This window comes from Mustela putorius, unplaced genomic scaffold (genome assembly GCF_011764305.1).
Source record: "Mustela putorius furo isolate JIRA1106 unplaced genomic scaffold, ASM1176430v1.1 tig00003858_pilon_pilon_pilon, whole genome shotgun sequence".
In the NCBI taxonomy this organism is placed as follows: Eukaryota; Metazoa; Chordata; class Mammalia; order Carnivora; family Mustelidae; genus Mustela; species Mustela putorius.
Window position 1 is genome coordinate 29,030,388 of NW_025422010.1, and position 21,317 is coordinate 29,051,704.

The 21,317-nt window shown below is 36.0% G+C and overlaps 1 protein-coding gene across 4 annotated transcripts in view; it reads right to left on the minus strand.

The window, feature by feature from the left end:
• The window catches only part of NOL4 (nucleolar protein 4), a 413,009-nt gene that overhangs the window by 271,175 nt on the left and 120,517 nt on the right, over positions 1 to 21,317 (minus strand). The window lies entirely within an intron of this gene.

A 21,317-nucleotide genomic window follows, 5' to 3' on the forward strand; every position in this document is an offset into this window, starting at 1 on the left:
TCAAGTTGGGAAAAGATATGCAGGAAACTTAAATGGACATTACTAAGTGAAAGAAGCCAATCTGTAAAGGCTCCATAATGTATTATTCTAACTATATGATGTTCTGGAAAAGACAAAACTGTATAGACAATAAAAAGATCACTGGATGTCAGTATGGGTAGGAAGAAAGATAAAAAAGCACAACACAGAGGATTTTTAGGAGACTGAAAATACTCTATGATATTATAATGATGATATCATCTTACATTTATCCAAAACCAAAGAATGTATAACACCAAAAATGGAGCCCAAGGACTGTGGGTGGTTATGATGAGTTAATGTAGACTATTCCTTGGTAAGAAAATGTACCATTCTGGTGAGAAGGTTTGATACTGTGGAGACTATGTATGTGTGGGAGCAAGATATATATGAAAAATCACTGTACCTCCCTCTTAATTTTGTTGTAAAACTAAAACTGCTCCCAAAAATAGCTTTAAAAAATAAGTAACAAAAAATAAAGCCTCATATTTAGTTTTTAGGAAAAATACTGGCAAAATCATTTTATATTTTAATTTTTGCAGCAGGAAAATACCAAGTAGTCATGTTCTTTTTGCTGATCACAAGTGTGCGGTGTTTTTCATAGCTTTGAAAATAAAGTAGCCTACAAAACCATAAGAAATCCAAGTTCTTATATAGTTTTACTTACCTTAGCTGATAACATTTTGAATGACCAGTTTTTACAGTGCTCATTCTTTCATTGCTTATCTAATTTTATAAGCAATATTTCCTAAATTAATAAATTAATTCAAGAAGTCAAGTGTATTTTTAAAAAATTCTTTTATTTATTCATTTAACAGAAAGAGAGAAAAAGCAAGGGGAGCAGCAAGCAGAGGGAGAGGGAGAAGCAATGTGGGACTTGATCCCAGGACCCTAGGATCACGACCTGAGCCGAAGGCAGATGCTCAACTGACTGAGCCACCCGGGCGCCCCAAAATTCTCTTTTCTTAAAAGAGAAACTTGTAGTTTCTAATTTTATTTTTTTAAAAAAAAGCTGTTTTGGGGTACCTGGGTGGCACAGTTGGAGAAGTGTCAGACTCTTGGTTTCAGATCAGGTCGTGATCATGAGATAGAGCCCTCTGTGGCTCAGTGCTAAGCACCAAGTCAGCTAAAGTCTCTCTCTCCATCTTTCTCTGCCCCTCCCTACATCAGGCTTGCTCACTCTCTCTCTCTCTCAAATAAATCTTTAAAAAAAAAAAAAAAAAAGGCTGTTTCAGTGGTCCATGATCATGGTATACAGGATTCAGTGCTTTAGTTTATATTATATAATTAGGCCTTTCTTTTATTAGAATATAATTCTAAGATAACAGATATCTTCTCTGCCTTGTTTACTGCTATGATCCTAACAATAAAAATATTTCTGCCTCAAAGTAAGGGCTTAATACTGAAGAATGAACAAATTACTCTTGAACCCAGTATATTAGCCATCATGTCTTTTCAATCATCTTTGAAATGCTTCCAGAATTATTTTTTTTTCATTCATCAGATCACAGCTGAACAAAAGGAGAGACAGAATTAATCTCCATGGGAGTTTCACTATGATCTTGACATGAAAGACATGGCCGAAGTGGAGGCAGAATCCTGAAAAGTCAAAAGCATGTTCTTTCAGGGCTCTTCATTCCCCAACTTAAATAATTTACAAGCAAATAATTTTAAAGCTGAGGGATGAGAATGTTGTACTATAATACATATGCACTTTATTGTACACAAATATACATATTTAATACATATATTTATATATAATACATATACACATATACATATATACATATAAAGTATGTATGCACTTTATTTTTTCCTCTATTTCTGTTTATGTTTGAAATTTTTGTATATATTTTATATTTATATATAATATCTATATTCTATAAATCAAAAAAAATTTAAGTTCCTGCTGAGTCTTCCCAGTAAGTAGTTGGTAATTTAAACTTAGGTGTTCATTTATAGTTGCAAAGGTTAGATTTTTGAGAAGTATATATTATTTTAACTATAGTGAGGGAGAAAATATGAGAAACTTCAGATACCAATGATATAATGATGAAGTTTTATATCTCCTGATAGGTGGACGAGGGTGATACATTAGTAGGGGGTAGACGGTAGCACACATATGGATGCCCTGAGCAAACTACACTAATGCTAGCTACCTGGCAAGAGGTGATTTCTCTTCTCAGATGAATTATACAATGAAGCCCAATCCTCTGGGTGAATATAGCCTTGCACCTTTGGCTTGGCAGAACAGAACATGACCAATGATCAGCTTTCACTCACCCCAAGGCCAACAGTAGCCTTTGTAGAGTGCACAAACTTCATCACTTCATACCTACACACAGCAGCAAGGGGAGCCATTTCTGTCATCTTCCAATTCCCAGAACAGCCGCCTATTCTGTACTCAAAAAAAACCCCGTCATCCTGGATAGTGTAAAACACAACTGCCCAGCAACATAGGGCAAAAACATAATTAGTGCAGCTAATCAGCTAAAGAGAAGTCATCCCTTTGCTGCATTTATAACCTTGCTCCTGCCTCCACGATAGAATGCTGTCTAAAAATAAAATCAGCAGCAGTTCATTAAATGCTCCCAAAAATGTAGATGCAATGTTTCCCTAAGTTGAAGTTTTCTCTTTATTGCAGATGTATTCATAATTATTTTGACTAACAGGAAGGGAATTCCAGAACTTGCACACTGTCCTTCCTCCTAGTTCCAACAAGGTGACACCACATGTCTAATTTCACTGTTCATCTGGGCAAAAGAATGGGGCTAGAGCTCGATGTTTGGATGAGTCAATAATGAAAGTGACATTTCTCCTGAGCTTTGAGAGCTGAGACTCTTAAAAGTACTGCAGACCCAGGAGACTTTCCAGCTACTGGGTGTTTCTTAGTTCCTCAGAGGTCCCCTGTGGTCCATGGCAGGAAAACAGACAATCACTTGAACAGCATTCACCAAACTCCTCCTAAGCACCAGGGCTCAAAGATGAGCTCCTCGGTTCTTTCACACAGATTTCAATCGCTACCTTCTTTTATGTAAAAGAATGTGAAATGGCACTGTATTTGAAGAGTACAGTACCATGTAATACTTCGTGGGGTTCTTAGGAACAAATTTTCTACAAAATGGTGGCTAGTAACTCTCATTTGTTTCTAACAAAATAGAAGTCATCCATTTTTAGCAACATGACTGACTAGAGCATGAGTCCCTGGAAGGTGAGCTCCACTTACGTTTCATGTATCTGCATGCTGCAAAGTCCCTGAAGGTGGACCCACAAGTCAATGTGAAAATGTGGAACACCAGGTAGTAAATTCTTGCTTTGGAATCAAATGGAGTTCGTATAATCTACTGAATGAAAGGCAAGCCAGATATTTTTAAGCTAATGTTATCATATATACACATGTGGAATCTATAAACAGATATACGTACAAAAGTTAACAGTCATGATACAGTATTTAAATATGAAAACAAACAGAAAACAAAAAATAAACACCCAAACAAAAACAACCCCCCTAAACTGCCAAATACCCTCAATTTTAAGTGGAATTAAAGTCCACAGAAAAAAGATATTTAACAAAAAAGAGGAAACTGATTTTAATTCGTATTGAATTTATTTACAGAAATGAAGGATGTTGGCAGAAATTTGATATCAGTAGACCTCTAGTGGTTAATGGAGTAACTGGTGATTTTACTATTTTTCCATTACTGCCTCTTTCAGCATAAGAGTGTGTTCAAGTGTTCCAGGATATTACCTTTAATGGCAACATGGTAAACAGTAACAAATGTCTGTTCATATCTCCAGAAAAGCAAAGTAATTAAAAAAAAAAAAAACTAACTTCCAAAGTAGGTTGGCCACAAACTATCACATAAAAATAGTTATTTTTATACTTGAAAAATGCCTTTATAGGTTTTTAAATCCACAGGTTTACCTTTCTGATTATAAAATAATTTCCAAGAAAAGGGAAATTCAATGCACCTATGTGTTATTTCTTTTCATCTCAGATAACTGAAATTTTACCATTTTCTTGAGTCAATGTGCTTTAGTTCACATTTAAATCTGTGAGCTATGAACACATGATTTTACTTGCAAGGAAGACAATACATAACGTGATTTTTCTTTATCTTAAAATGAAATCAGTGTCAGTTTTGAACGATGGTAGACATAAACCTCTCAGCATTGGTTAGGCCACAGAAAATCGCATTAGGTGGATGTAAACTGTATCCTAGTCGAAACTGAAAAGTCTCAGGTGAAGTTAATTTCCTTCTCTCAAATTAAGTCATTCTTGTTAATAATGGTGTGTCCCTGATTAATGGACAATCAGTAAAATGCAAAGGTTGTCTTCAAGCAGCAGCATTCTTTAGGTGATACTAGATGTTGTAACTTTAGAAAGACTCCCAGGAGCCAATGACACACACCTGCAATGACATCACTTTAACAAAAAAAATTACTTCCCACAAGAATGTGTTCCTTCGCTACATATTATCAAATAACTCATTTCAAATAGGTAAGTGTAGGAGAAGATAAACCATTTAGTAAGTCGTGGTCAAGCAAAATATGTGTACATAATAACAAGCCAGTATGAAAGCAATTACTCACATGGGATCAAGATAGATAGCATCTTTTGATCTGGAGGAGAATTTCTGAAATGCCTAGTGATCACTTACAAAAGAATGTAGGTTAAAATGGACTTGCTTTCTAATTTCCTACAAGGCATTAGAAAAGGAAGGACATTGCTCAGGATGATAAATTTAAGGTAAATGAAAATACCTTAGAAATGTTCACTTCTAAGCCCTGCCTCAAATTTAACGATGATTACTGTCGATATCTGTATTCTATGGAGAACTGGTTTAAATCGACATGGTCACCAACTCAAATGTACAAAAAGTGGGCATTTTCCTTTTTAACTGAATTAACTTTATTTGTCCCATTCCTGGTCAGGAAGGGAACTTTATGCCACACGAAGGATGTTCAGTCCTTTCCGATTAAAAACTCAGTCTTGCTTGTGGAACTACCCTCTCTTGTAAATTTGTCAGGATTCTAACCATCAGCACTCCTTCCCCTTCTCCCTAGGGATCTCAGTGATCATGAGATCATGATCATGTCTCAGTGACATGACACTGAAGGAAGCTCAGGAAGTGTGAGAAAGAAAAGGAGACCAATGTGTCTTCACTGTTCTCCATGGAAGAGTAACCTTCTCATCAGATGCCTATCCTTGTGGAATCTGCTGATGATGACCATGAGTCTGCCAGCTTCCAAATGGTAGATTCGGAGCTGGTCCTCTCAAACTCGGAGATTTTTCAGGATCATCAGACCTCACACTTGCTCCTTCCTGACACTTTACCTTATGCTAGCCAGTGTGTCTGTGAGATTTTCCTTAGCCCTCATGTTACGGCTACTGTGTTCTCCAGATGCCATGTTGGACACAGGGCATCTCTCTCTCTGAGGTTTGCGGTCTTCCTAACCATACCCTGGGTACAGAACCCAGTTCTCTTATCCTTCAAGCATATTCCAATTACTCTGCAGCCCTGGTCATGGCCAGTAGACTTTTCCCAGAGAACCATGTGGCTCATCTCTCTAAAGTGCACTTTCCCACATAGAGTAGGAAGGTTAACTTCTTTGGGGAGGAAAAAAGTTCTTATTATGCATTCTTGTCCTTTCTGTAATTTATTCATCCAGACCTCTAGACTTTTGCTCCTATTTAAAACCAATTTCTTAGAATTCTATTCCATGCTTGCATCTTGCCAGTGAAAGCCATGGCTTTAAAAAGGCACATCTATGCTATTAGTTTTAAAATATCTACTTAAGTACTCAAAAGCCAAACAATTGATTCTTTATTCTTTCCATAACATGCTTAGCCTAAGGGCAGTTCATTTGAAAAGACCTGGACTCTGCTTGAAAGGAGATGTGATGAGCAGAAGTAAAAGGATTTGAAAAAACAAGTACACGTAGTTTAACATCAAGATATGGCCCCATTATACCTAACAGTTTATAAAGCACATGGCTTTTGTACATGCAAGTGCTTCTGCCTGAGGTGCTCTTGGGCTTTTCTTCACCTAGAACAGGTTTTCACCTTCTGGATCTACATCACTGTTTCCTAGAGACATTCCCAGCTCTCCCACAGCCAGATTAAATAAAGGCCACTGCTATCCTCTCTCATGAGTCTCCTTCCATTCATAGCGTTAGTCACAATTTGTAATCACAAATTTGGTCTTCTGTCTCCACCCTACTAGACTATATGTCAATGTTAATAGCGCAGACCTTTTTTTATGATTTGCACACTGCTGAATTCCAAGCACTATATATAGTTCTGGCATATAGTAGGTAGTCAATAAATATTCATTGTAAATGGCCATCTTATGTTACTGGTTCCTGTCATAGATTCCATGAGGATAATAAGGCAAATACTACCTTAAAATGGAGGACCCTTAGGTTAACATATGTGAAATAGAATGCATCCAGACACATTATCTCATAGAACTGGGATCTACGCTTTGGTCCTGTGAACCTTGGCCCCCCGCTGCCCATTGTAGCACTCCCTTATCCACCGTCACCTTTCATAACGGCTTGGAATCTGCTTTATAAAGAATTCTTAGTGAACACTTGTTTAACAAGGTAAAACATTGTTTGTAGTAACAAAAAAAAAAAAAGAGCAATGGAAAGAAAACAAAAGACAGGGTTCGATTTTGATGAGAATAATATATGACCTAAGAGACCACTGTGATTATTAAACTGAATGACATTATTATAATATCACTATGATGGGGTAAGAAACATTTTCAAAACAAAGTAAAAATGCCTAGTGTATGTGGAACTTATTTATAGAAGTTTCATTTCCAGAATAACATTTTATAGTCTCCCTTTTAAGAAAATATGAAGTGGCCCTTAACTATAGATACAAAAGCAAAAGTTGGACCATTTACAGATTGGCCAGCAGACAAGCCCTGTGAACATGCAGGGACATTTACAATCGCGTGCCCCAAGTGGGGCACCTGGGTGGCTCAGTTGGTGGGGCTGCTGCCTTTGGCTCAGGTCATGGTCTTGGGGTCCTGGAATCAAGTCTCACATTGGGCTCTCTGCTCAGGAGACAGCCTGCTTCCCCTTCTCTCTCTACCTGCCTCTCTGCCTGCTTATGATCTCTCTCTCTCTGTCAAATAAATAAATAAAATCTTTTAAAAAATACACCCAAGTGGTAACTGGTTCTATTATTAACCTTCAGTGCACTCAATATAAGTTCTCGAAGCCACAATATTTCATGAGAATTTAGTAATCTTTATGGGTCTAGTTGTATCATTTTCACAAATGCAAGTGATTTCAATTTATAATATTAAAGTTCTTCTTTTGCAGTTTGATGTTTTATTTTTAAAGTTTGTTCACATTTGGGTACCATTGAATATACCATCATTATATAAATTTACCTAACTGAATCTGGATAATTTCCACATTTTGTACCCTTTAACATTCTTTCAAAAATGTCTTTATTAGGGGCTCCTGAGTGGCTCATCATTAAGCATCTGCCTTTGGCTTGGGTCATGATCCCAGGGTCCTGGGATTGAGCCCCACATGAGGCTCCCTGTTCAGCGGGAAGCCTGCTTCTCCCTCTCCCACCCCCCCGCTTGTGTTCCCTCTCACGCTGTGTCTCTGTGTCAAATAAATAAATAAATAAAATCTTTTTTTAAAAAAGTCTTTATTAGATTAACATTAGTATGATCGCTATAAAGTGTGTTATTTTAAGACATGTGCCTTGTATGATTGATATTTCAAAATAGCCTATTCATCTAGAAGTTTTATGTAGGAAAATGGTACTCTTCATCAGACAGTGTACACCTTATTGTTGCTCAGACAAAGCAAAACTGAAATGTTACCCCCCCAAAAGCTTATAAGATAAATCCTTATTGGCATGAGTGGATGGTCATGAATGAGTAATGTTTTTTTCCCCTTCTGCCAAAGTTAGGTCTTATTATTTAGAATAAAGAACAGTAAAGTAAAATGAGAAACTCTGAAATAATGCATGCAGTAAAGGAGGTCAATCATAATCTCTTATTGTATTTCCAACAAGGGAAGAATAGGGGGAAATGAAAGAGATTGTCAAAAGTCAGTTACATATTTAACAGATAAAAGAAAATATGAATTTTAAACACAGAGCAATTATTGCCAAGAAGTATTATTAAAATAAACAGATTTTAAGTTTGCTACTTCTCTTTTAGAAAGCTAGATGAAACCAAGAAATTTCAATGGCTAGAAATATTATTTTAATTTCTTTAATACAATCCAGAAACAAGATACATCATGAAAATAGGAAAGTATGGGGGAAATATCTACAAGTAGCTATTGTAGGCAGTGAAAAAAAGCATAGGTGAGACTAAAATATGAACCAGAATATTAATTCCCTGTTCAGAAAATAAGAACATGATGGGATAGTTGAGCATGTATGACATAAAATAATGTGTGTAAGCAAGCATAGGTTACAGAACATAATAAATGCAAAGGTTACAGAAGTGAGCTTGTGTTCTGCCTTAGGCTTGGGTCATGATCGCAGGATCCTGGGTTCAAGCCCCGCATTGGGCTCTCTGCTCAGCAGAGAGCGTGCTTCCCCCTCTCTCTCTGCCTGCCTCTCTGCCTACTTGTGATCTCTGTCAAATAAATAAATAAAATCTTGGAGGGGGAAGAAAGGGGAGGAGGAGGAGGAGGGGGAGTGGTGGGCTTGTGGCCACTTAGAAACTCATCTTTAAAGACATAGGCTCCAGGTCTAGAACATCTGTGTTTCAATCCTGTTTCCACCACTCTGCAGCTGGGTGATAACAGACTAGTTATTTAGCCTCATTGAACTCATCTATGCGACAAGAAGAGTAACCGTTTGTACCTCATAGGACTGTTGTGAAAATCTATAAAGTTAATTCTTAGGGCAGATTCAAAAATAGAATTATGCACATCACATTTTAGATAAACAAACTGCTGATGCTACTGACAAGCATTAAGTAAGTATGTTCTCACTGAGCCCAATTTAGAACCATGGCATCACTGTTCAGTGCACTAACCCCCTTGCACCTATAAGGCGAATCTGATTTTTCCTGATTGCTTTATCACAGATTTGAATCAAGACAGAGCTAAGCAGTGATGAGTTGTATTTTTTACTCTGTATGATGATAGAATGGATTCTCCAAGATGTTATTATGCAGTAGCAATAATGATATGTTAGTGAAATAAATCCCCAGACTGAGAGATGTGCTGATTGATACTTGACTGCCAAAAATCTCAACGTTTCTGAAATGTATATAGACATTTAAGGTTGTCAAAGCTTCAATGATGTTGCTGTTAAAGGAAATCCTAAGAAACCCTCCAGTACCTCAGGATAAATTTTGTGAAAAGTGCTTGAAGGAAGATGATAATCATAATTGTCAAAAGTACTAAAACTAACTCCTTTTCCCTCTCTCCATCTCCTCCTTCCCCCCCACACACACACAATTTCCCCCACCCTCTTCTTTCTCTCTCTACATACACACACAGCCACTCATACATACATATGTACATACTATATACATATATTCAGGAAGGAATAAGGGATAAGAGTTCTTAAGCATGATGTTTATAAAGAAGAGGGAGAAAAAAGGGGAGAAATAATATCACATATTGGTAATACCGACCAGCCTTTGTGTTGACTGCAGTTTCTTACCAAAAGCATGGAAGATTGGCAGCAAAAGCAAGACAGGAAATGACTCTGGAAGATTCTTGCAATCAAGATTGGAGGGGAAGTGGGAAGTATGCTCCTTCAGTAATCACCCTGGTTTCCTAAGTTCTCACTCTCTCTCTCTCTCTATATATATATATACCTACCTACCTTGGAATTAAAATGGCTGAAACTAATATTACACTGTATGTTAACTAACTGGAATTTAAATAAAAACTAAAAAGCAATAAATGAAATGGCTCTTTAAAGATAGGAAGGGCCAGCTGGGAGAAGGACAGGGGTTTCTCCATCATTCTTTAATCCCTTCCTCTAGCCTGAGAAAACACTTAAAACAGTTTAAGGATGTATAGAAAATGGTGGAGGACACCTGGGTGGCTCAGTCAGTTACGCTTCTGACTCTCAGGGTGGTGCGATTGAGCCAAATCAGGTTCTGTGTTTAATGGGGAATCTTCTTGAGATTGTCTCTCTCCCTCTTCCTCTGTCCCCACCACACACTCATACACTCTATCTCTAAAATAAATAAGTATTTAAGAAAAAATAAAAGAAAGAAAATGGTTCAGGATGAAAACAAAAGAAAATGTCATAGACGAGAAAGGGAATCTCAAAGGGTGAACACTCAGAGTGTTCTAGAGCTAGAATAAATCTTAGAAGTTATCTGAGGTTCCCACTTACAGATATAGAAAGGTTGCACAAAGATTTTAATTTTAAGTAGTCACTGGAAGAGCTGGGATAAGAAGTCAGGTGTCAAGGAGCGCCTGGGTGGCTCAGTGGGTTGAGCCTCTGTCTTCACCTCAGGCCATGATCCCAGGGTACTGGGATCGAGCCCCACATCAGGCTCTCTGCTCAGCAGGGAGCCTGCTTCCCCCTCTCTCTTTCTGCCTGCCTCTCTGCCTACAAATGATCTCTGTCTGTCAAATAAATAAATACAAATCTTAAAAAAAAAAAAAAAGAAAGAAAGAAAAGAAATCAGATGTCCCCAGTTAATGAATTCACTTTAGGATCTCAAAGCTACTTTATTGTTCCATTGCTCCTCAGTGGGTTGAGAGGTAGATAACAGAGACAGCTATAGGCCTCAGAAACCCCACAGTGAGATGTGAAAAGGACAGAAGATTCATTCATGGGCAAGGAAATCAACTGCCATCTAATGTTTGGCAAGAAAGACTGAGTTCAAGAGTTGAGGGCACTTCCATCTCAGAGGCAAGCAGATGGGGAGGAAATTTCAAACACATCTTTAATTCAAAAACTACATTCTGTGATATGTCAAACCCCTTTCTTGGCTCCAAAGGCTGGGAGCAAGGATGCAGGTGATACATTGTTGACTGTTTTGTAGGCCTTCTCAGTCAAATAAAGAAGTGAGAGTGATAAGAAAACAAACTATAAATAAATAATGAATACAATGAAATATTCTTTCAACTGTTTTCTTCAATATCCTCTGATTGTTCTTTCCCTTTATGAACCTATCATCTAATTATGACCTTTGTAAACCTAGTAAATAACGATTTTTATGGTCAATTTAGCACCATTTTGTAACTGCTTTATCTCTCTGTACAACTCTTATGAAATACCAGCTTCAAAGCCCCCAAATTATTCAACCCTGAGTGCTCGCTTCGGCAGCACATATAATATTCAACCCTGAAATTATTTTTAACCAAAGACTAAAGCTGTTTCTTTTGTTTTGTTTTGTTTTGTTTTAAGTAATAGCTGGCTGACCCACAGGAGCCACAAGAAAGTTGTAAAGAAACACAGCATGGTGTTGACTTTACAGTGATGGTTTATAAAGGTTAGCCAGGTGGCAGTAAAAACAAACAAAAACTTAGGGAAAAAAAACCTACTTAGGCTTTCAAATTGGTAAAATTCAAGTGGTTCTGATTCTATAATAGAGCTGGATACATACATTTATAGGTTCAAAGTTGATTTGAATAAATGCTCAAAAGATATATATTTTCTAACACCTCTTTGGTATCATGTGTATTCTTACCTTATTTATGCATTTATTATCAGACAAACAAAACTCAATATTTAAGAACTAAAAGGTCTAGTCTTTGCTACTTCATCCTAACGAATTTTGGCATCTCCTGGAGGTACTAAAAAAATTGCATGTTGGATCCATGTAATCATTCATGGACCAGTGAACACTGTCCTAAAGGTCATGACAAAGCACAAGTCAAATACTTCAAAACAAAGAACTAACCCAGAAGAAAAATTCCAAATTAATCTGATATCCTTCACTGATTAGGTTAGACTCTCCAATTCAAGACTGGAACCTAGCCAATTTCCCTTAATTTTCCAGAGGTCCAGGAACTTGGCAGCTAAGATTGGATTGGTGTCTGCAGTTAGCAAGCTTTAGGCTGAAATCAATAAGTTAAATTTCTAAACAAGCACTCACTTATTTGAAAAGCCATGTGTATGAGTAAAATATCAAGAAGCAGAATTTTAATTCAAGAGAAAAGTAAACTTTCAGATATTGTCACCCTGATGACAAGAAAACATTCCCCACGAAAGTATTTAAAGTAGATGCATAACTAAGCATCTTTTTGCCATAATTAATGTTTGACGTGTAAGCCAAATTGCTATTTCTTCTTCTGCTTTTAGAAACAGAGTAACTGCCTAAAAGCAATTTAAAATGATCAAATACACACACACAAGCATACATAATATTACAAAAGAATCTAGCAATCAAAATTTCCTCCAGTTCATAGACATAGTCTATCTAATTATCTATCTTCTTTATAGCACTTATAAAGATGCTTTCTATTTCTGACAATTATGAGACAATTACTTATAGAGGAATTGCCATGAAGAAAAAACTTTCTAAAAACTTGATTGGCATAACTGCCTCAACCCAGAATAATTAATTAGTTTATCACATAAATTGTTTTTAAATTTGGCATTAAAACAATCTGAATTAAGAATAAATGCCATCATTGTATCACTCTTAGGTATTTTAAGTCCAGAAGTGCATGCAACTTAAAAATTGGGAATTAACACCAGTAAGAACAGATTCAATTTGGGAAGTCAAATATTTTATTACATTTCTGTAAAAAAATGTATATATTTCTAATTATTTTTTTCTCTATGCAACATTTCCTAAACAATTAGAAGCCATTAAAGGAAAACAAAGTTTTGGAACAAAGAAAGTGACTTACATAAGACAACATAATGTCAGTAGGGAATTTGGTGTTCTGCCTAAAAAAATTTTAATACATTTTCTAATTAAAACTTATCATCATAAAAAATTTAACCACTAAATTTAATTTCATACTAAGTATACTGTTTTACATCATTTTTATTAAAAACATGTTTTATTTGATTTTCCAACTAAATTAAATGGTGAATAGTAATTGCTTTTATTATTGGTTTATATGTTTTAATAATTACTTGAAACTATCCCATTTGGCTAAATTAGATGCAATTTTAGTCACAAACCTACTTCTAATAAAATTTTATTCACATATACACAGCAGTTAAAGAATGTTATGTGTATGTTTGTGAGGGTGTATGTTCTAAAATTAAATCCAAATGTGTGCAATATGCAGATAAAAAAGACTGCAAACGGATTATAAAATTTAGTAGATGAGGAGCATTTTCAGAAGTATTAGAAAACTGCAGTACACAACAAGCTGTCGTAACTAAGAAAACGGTGTTAATTGAAACCCATGCGTATTGATCCTTACTCAGAAGGTAATTCAGAAGATAACACTGGCCAAAACCAGCATTGGAACAGGACCATACCCACAGGACTCAATATCCTTTAGACTGTTGCTGTCTCGACACTGCCAATAGAAATGTGGGAGTATAAAAGTATGGTCTGGAACACCAGCTCCACACTTTTCCCATGAGATGGTCTTAGTCATCCCATTTGAGGTGGTCCCATGAATCTGTTGTGGGTTTTTTTGTTTTGTTTTGTTTTGTTTTTCAGGGTTTTTTAGGTAAGTTCTCCAGGGGAGAATCTGCATAAAATGAATTCCAGGGAGGAATTCAGCATATAATCTAAATTAGGACAGAAGAAAAGTAAAACTTCCACTGCCATATCTCTTTCCCAAATTTTTTATCTCACAGCTAATTTGCTATTTTTAAAAATTTACTCCCTCTGTTTTCACTCAAAACAGGGCTATTGATGGTCATTTTACAAATGTTGAAATCAATATATACACTTTGCACATTGTTCTGAAACAGAAATCTCATTTTAAAAACAATTTGTTTTTCCTATTCTTCATGTTCTACTGTAAGTTAGTTTAGAACATGAAGATCAGGCTGAACCAATATGACAATTTCATGTGGTTAAAATTACATGTCATGTCTGTGCTTCTAATGCCACTATGTAACTCATTCTTGGGTTCAGTAAATAGTTGTTTAAGTAAACGAAATACAGAGTCTCTCAACACTTACCCTTGCCTAAGTATGCTCAAAGTTCCAAATAAGATACTTACTAAAATTCTATGTCTGAATGGGACATATGCTTCCTTTTCGGCCACCTAGATCCTAAATATGCTTTCTTGGGTGGGTGGGGATAAATGCTATATAATATATCTTAGTAGGAACAAAGATCCCCATTACAGAAGCCAAAGGGGCTCAAAGAATCTTGGAAAAATATTTCACATAGAAATGTGGTTTTGATGGGTTTCTTACTAACACTCTTAGAAGTCAGTACACTATGGATTATTTTTTTTTAAGATTTTATTCATTTATCTGACACAGAGAGAGAAAGATCACAAGTAGGCAGGGAGGCAGGAAGAGAGAAAGGGGGAAGCAGGCTCCAAGCTGAGCAGAGACCCCAATGCGGGGCTCCATCCCAGGATCCTGAGATTATGACCTGAGCCAAAGGCAGAGACTTAACCCTCTGAGCCACCCAGGCGCCCCCACTATAGATTATTAAACAGGAAGGTATTCTAGACTACTATGTTACCAAACAAAACATTTATGCATTCCTGGAAACAGGAATTTAACCCTAGATTCTAGAGAAGGATATTTGTTCTAGTCATCTGTTTTAATCAAACTAGGCTTTGAAAAACTAAGTGGACATCAATGGGATTTTTTTTTTCTAACAAGATTCAAAACAAGATATTTTTCTGGCTTTTAGAAACCATCTTCTGACCTTTTGATACTGAAAGCCACAACACTTTCAAAGGAAAATTAAGATTTTACTCAAAGGTATGCAATTCAAATTATTAGAATGCAGAATATTTACCTGTTATTTAATTAATCTATAAGATATTTATAAAATAAATTGTTTTATTTTCACTAAACTCATATTTATGGTAAACAGTTTCCCTGTTTTTTAGCAGTGAAATAAAACCTAGAATCCTTCAAAGTTTCTTATAATTAAGCATGATTGTGTGTATGTATGTGTATATACTCTACATAATATACATAATATATATGTTTTAGTTTAATATTTGTATGCAGGTCAACCACTGAGTTCTAATTCAATTTCTTTCCTGTTTCTCAAAAATGATCTGATAAATTTAAGCATATCAAAACATTTCTAGGATACTAATATTACGTAGAAAGGGGGGGATTTTCATTTAAAAAAAAATTTTTTAAGATAGTATTTATTTATTTGAGAAAGAGTGAGAGCAGAAGTGGAGTGAGGGTCAGAGGGAGAAGCAGACTCCCTGCTGAGCAGGGAGCCCAATGCAGGAGTCCATCCCAAAACTCCAGGATCATGACCTGAGCTGAAGGCAGACACCCAACCTACTGAGCCATCCGGGCATCTTGGAAAGGGGGAGATTTTTAAATTCTAGCAAATGAACTATACATTTCTACAATCTAATAGAATTATCAAACACATCTTTGAATGAAAAGTTGCCTTGAATATTTTTTTTTTTCATTCATCATGGGTAGACACTAAAGCCTTAGTGAACTCTTTAAGAGAATTCTTAATTCTCAAGTCCTTCTCCCTCTTTTTTGTTTCTAAACAATATCACAATGTTTTACTTGGCACAAAGAATGCTGGTTGTTAAGGCTTCACTGCATAAAGAAGTCAATGTTTGATACATGAATGAAGTACCAAATACTACCAAAAACAAAACAAAACAAAAACTATGATACAAAAATATCTATTATTATTACTCCACTGAGTTGAGAGACAATCTGGGGACATGGAACACACTCTCCTAAGAGCAGTATGTTCTGTGATGTCATGACCAAAATCATTAAAAACGGAGGGCTTTAGGGAAATATATGTATATTCTTTCTATTGCAATCCCTTAAAATTTAAAAGCTGATTGAACTAATATGCAGAGTTAAAGGCGTGTCTCAACTTCCCTTTGTACTCCTATAATCTTAAAAAAAGGGCAAAAGGGAAAAATACAATTTGTTGTGATTTTTAAAAATAGAAATCCTTTTCTGACTATCTAATAATGTTTTTGAGATTAATAAAATACAAATAATCCCTTGCAAAACTATCAATAGTATACAATATTAACTCAGAAAAACAATTAAAATGGTTCTTAGAAAAGTATATTTCTATCAAATGAAGTTGAATGTTTATTTTGAACTGAAACATTTAAGTCTGTCTCTAAATCTCTTATTTTGCCAGACACCCTTTAATAAATAACTTCAGATAACAATAATAACAACAAATAAATCATCTCTTTTCAGAATGTACAAATTAAGAAAAAAATAAATAGGGGAAAAGGATGTTTTTTGAGCTATGGGATGTTCCCACAAATTTCTAGACTCAGGATTCAAAAAGAGAAGCCTATATGAGCACATTTCTATTTATAATCCATTTAAATGGATGGTAGAATAAAACACTAATTGATGAACACCTGAATACAGAACATTTTTAAGCTTTTTAAAAATTTTTAAGATTTAATTTATTTATTTGAGAGAGAGAGAAGATGAGAGGGGAGAAGGTCAGAGAGAGAAGCAGACTCCCTGCTGAGCAGGGAGCCCAGTGTGGGACCTGATCCCCGGGAGTCTGGGATCATGACCCAAACTTACTTAGTCAACTGAGCCACCCAGGTGCCCCCATCTTTAAGCATTTTGATCCACAGAACCTTTTGGAATTCTGTAGACCATGGCCATTGCACTGCATAGGGGAACCTCTTTCACAATCAACCACTTAGATTTCATGATAGCTCCAAAGACCTCCTGCTTTTATGATTAACTCAAGTGATTAGGTAATCGTTAAATGATTTTAGCCTCCAGGTATTACTTGAAGTCTGTAAAAAGTTTTACATAGCTTAATATGTTTTACTCAAAATCGGGTAAAGGGTAAAGGTGGCCAAAGAATACAAGCTTCCAGTTATAAAATAAATAAGTCCTGGGGATATAATGTATGGCATAGTCACTACAGTTAATAATTCTGTATTGCATATTTCCAATCTCTGCATTGTTCCTAAAAGAGGAGATTCTAAAAGTTCCCATAACAAGAAAAAAAATTATAAGTATATAAGGTGATAGATGTTAACTAGACTTATTGTGGTAACCATTTCATAATAAATACCTATATTGAACCATTATGTTGTAAACCAGAAACTAATATAACATTACATGTCAATTATCTTGCAATATTTTAAAGGTAAAATAATTATTATATAAGATTCAAGGGTTTTACACATTTTTTACCTTTTTTGTTGTTGTTGTTGACTTAGGGAAGCATTATAAGCTTCAAATAAACAAAAGAGGGGCATCTGGGTGGCTCAGTTGTTAAGTGTTTGCCTTCTGCTCAGGTCATGATCCCAGGGTCCCGGGATCAAGCCCCCCCATTGAGCTCCCTGCTTGGTGGGAAGCCTGCTTCTCCCTCTCCCACTCCCCCTGCTGTGTTCCCTCTCTTGTTGCGTCTCTCTCTCTCTCAAATAAGTAAATAAAATCTTAAATAAATAAATAAACAAAAATAATATTATACATAAATTTTCCTTTTTCTAAACTCTTGTTCTAGTTTACCTCCTCTAGACCTTTACCTAAGTATCTGACCTAGTAGCAAGACATTTCTCTTCTTTTTCTTTCTCCAACACACATAATATACATATATCTCCCAAACAAATTTGTATTATCTCCCTTCGTACTGATTAGGTTGCAAATCTTTCATAACCACAGTGCAGAAAAAAAAAGAATTTTCAATTCTCCATTTTATATGGTGTCTAATAAAGACTTTGTTATACCTATACCTACCTATTATAATTATAGGGAAAGATGTCTAAAAATCACAATATTTCAATTTCTTTACAATAATAAATTTATCATTTAGTATTAAAGGAAACAGAACCTTTTAATTTAAAATTTTAAATGCTATGTTATTCATATTCTACAAATATTAAACTGGGGTTCCAGCTGACTATTAAAATGTGAGTTTCACTATTATTTCTCTAAAGACTTCAGAAACATCAAACCCATGGCTGCAGAGAAAGACATTTAACGGCCAGTCAGAATAAAACAATATTCTAGACTACCCCATCTAATATAGTAGCTCTCAGCCACATGTGACCATTTAAATTTCAATTAACACTGATTAAAGTTAAATCAGATTAAAATTAGCATTAGCCCTTCAGTTGCACTAGCAATATTTCAAGCATTCGGTGGCCACAGCATGGCTAGTGACTATCTTATGAGCAGCACAAATACAGAACACTTCCATGATCTCAGAAAGTAGACTGAATGCGATTCCTAGAGTCTTTTCAAACCTCTGCTTCTCAACTGTTCTTCATTAGGTCTCTTCAGTCTCCATCTTACTGATTCTTACTCAGACCCTCCTTCTCTGCCTCCACCAGTTGTTCTCAGCTTGGGGAGATCATGCCCCCCTATAAGACATTCGCAATGTCTGAGACATTTCTGGTTGTCACAATTTGGGAGACAGGATTTAACGCTGACGTGTGGCGAGTGGAGGCCAGAGACATTGCTGAACACCCCGCAATTAACAGGACATCCCCACAACAAGGAAGGTTATGTCAGTAGTGCCCAAGTGGAGAAATTCTGGACTACTCAACGTTGAAGCTGCATGTGGACTGCCCACCCAAAACTGGATTCGTTATATCACAAGTCCCCAGCTTCTGACTGCTCCCAAAGATCAGTGTACACCATCTACGAGAAAGTAATACAACCCAGATCCAATGTATGTCTAGCACTGAGAGTCCCCACTAACTTAAGAAAGACAGACATGAACTACAAAAGTTTTACTACTGCGAATTCTTATTTTTACAGAGCCTGGAATTTCCTCACATGGGTAGATGAGCAGTAATCAAATGTGAGTGATATCATGTACACTTTGATTCCTTTAGGTTGTGTGTTACATGAAGGTAGGGACCATGCTTTGCCCACCATCATATATATATATATATATATGCATTTCATAACATATGCACTCATATATAGGAGGCTCTGAAAGAAAAGTAACACTGGATGAGAAAAACATGATATGGAATACTGTAAATGATATGAACTTATTTTTATAAAAGAATGGTGAGAAAATATTCTGAGTATGTACATATGTTTGCGTGTGTGTCTGGGTATGTTCATGTGTGTGTATGTGTATATAAGTACAGAGAAAAGTAGAATGATAACAGTAGTTGGCCAATACAGATTCCCTAGGAGAATGCTACCGTCAGGGGAAAGGTGAAAAAAAAAAAAAAAAGAACTTATGTGGCAAATCATAATGGTAAAAAGTTATATTTTCATTGTAAATAACGGGGCATTCAAGACTACCTCAAATGGAGCAACTCAAAGGAAAATCAAAGCATAAGGTCTACTCATTAATATGGCATTTGCATTTTTAGAAGTGAAACAGCTAATAAATAAGAAAAAAATATCATTTCCTACAATGATAAGTCTTCTGAAGAACATTAAAATGTAGCCATCTGGGGGAGACAGTCCTGAGCTCTGGATAGATATGAGGGCTTGGAGAAGCGAATTTAGGATTTATCAGGGTGCAGTTGGTATTAAAAGCTACACGACTCAATGGGATCATCTAGACAGTGAACATGGGGGGATAGAGAGTTAAGGGCTGCACCCGAGGGCTGTCCAATGTGGAGTGACAGGGATGAAAGTTTACCCGAGATGAGTAGAAAGAGTGGAAGGGAGAAAGCGGAGATGATGGGACAAGTCCTTAAATGAGTTTTGCTGGTAAGAGTGTTGTGGGAATGGTACAGAGGAACGGGACATGGAATGGAAGGGCCCAATGCGGTCAGTGGAGGCTTCTACAGAGGACATTTATGACACCAGTCTTGTATGTAGGAAAAGAAAGGAAGTTCTTGAAAGAGAAAATTCAGTGAGAAGTATGAATGCCCTTATATAAAGGAAGAATTAGGCTTAGGGTGGAGAAGGAACGACTACGTATGTCCTTATCCTTGAGGCAAAAATTGGTATGTGATGAGAAAGTACTTTCCCCTCGGAGTATATAATATTTGAAATTATTCCACTGGATTTTATTAAAATCAATATAAATTTATATCACATCTGCTATTTCCTAGCCAAAGATCCACAACTGACAACTTCAAACAAGAAAATCGTGATTTTGCATCATGGGACACACCCTCTTATTATTTACATTCTCTAGAATTATAGACTAAAAAAGACGATAGCATAAACAGGTGAAACGCATGAACAAATATTAGTAGAGTTATATATCATTGATATATAGTTTTGTTATATGACAATCCCAGTGCTAGACAATTTCCAATAAAAAATCAAAATCTGAAGATGTCTACTCATATTTTAAAAGAAAAAAGACTGGGGTGCCTGGGTGGCTCAGTCAGTTAAGCGTCTGCCTTTGGCTCAGGTTATGATCCCAGAGTCCAGGAATCGAGCCCTGCATCAGGCTCCCTGCTCAGCAGGGAGTCTGCTTCTCCCTCTCACTCATCCTCTGTATTCTCCCTCAAATAAATAAACAAAAAATAAAAAAAGAAGAGGAAAAAGATAATTTATATCTAAACCAAAAAACTTTATTCTTACAAATTTCCCAAGAAAATTTCCTTTCTATACCAATAGCTATGCTACTCTGTAGTGGCTCAGATGTGATTTTAAAGCCACTGATCAACATGCTCCTCCTTCCTTGTAATTTGTGCCAAGGACACCAACATCTTCTGGACTCATCTAAACCATGAAAAAGAAACACCCTTGCCAAATTTCTTTTTTCCTTGAACTTTTGGTGTACTTAAAACTAGGGATTTCTTAAACCTTGACAACAAAAGCAGATCACTAGTAGCGGCTAGAAATGCAGCAATCTTTTACAACAAGCTTTTCATAGCAACTGTCAGAGAAAGCAAGAAAAATGTTTCATTTCCCTGTCTACAGAGGTAGGCACAAAACTATACAGTCCAAAAAATTCATGTAAACTTGTTAATTACAGGAATCATAAAGTAATGTTGAATAAAATTGGTCATTTGCCTTCTACAACCCTTCATTTTCATTCACCATTACCGTAGCAAGATAACGTTTACTATCACACATTATTCTATATTTACAAAGATCTCTGCAAATAGGAGACCTAAAACATTAACTGCCTAGGCTACTTTCTCTACATTCCCAGTTGTCTTGCCATCAGGAACAACTGGATAATTCAGGGATTGCCAACGGACCCAGGAATAAAAGATCATGATCTTTTTTTTCCCCTTTACTACTGAATAAAGTAGATCAAAATCCCACAAAAATCCCCTTACCCAGCAAAATCACTTTG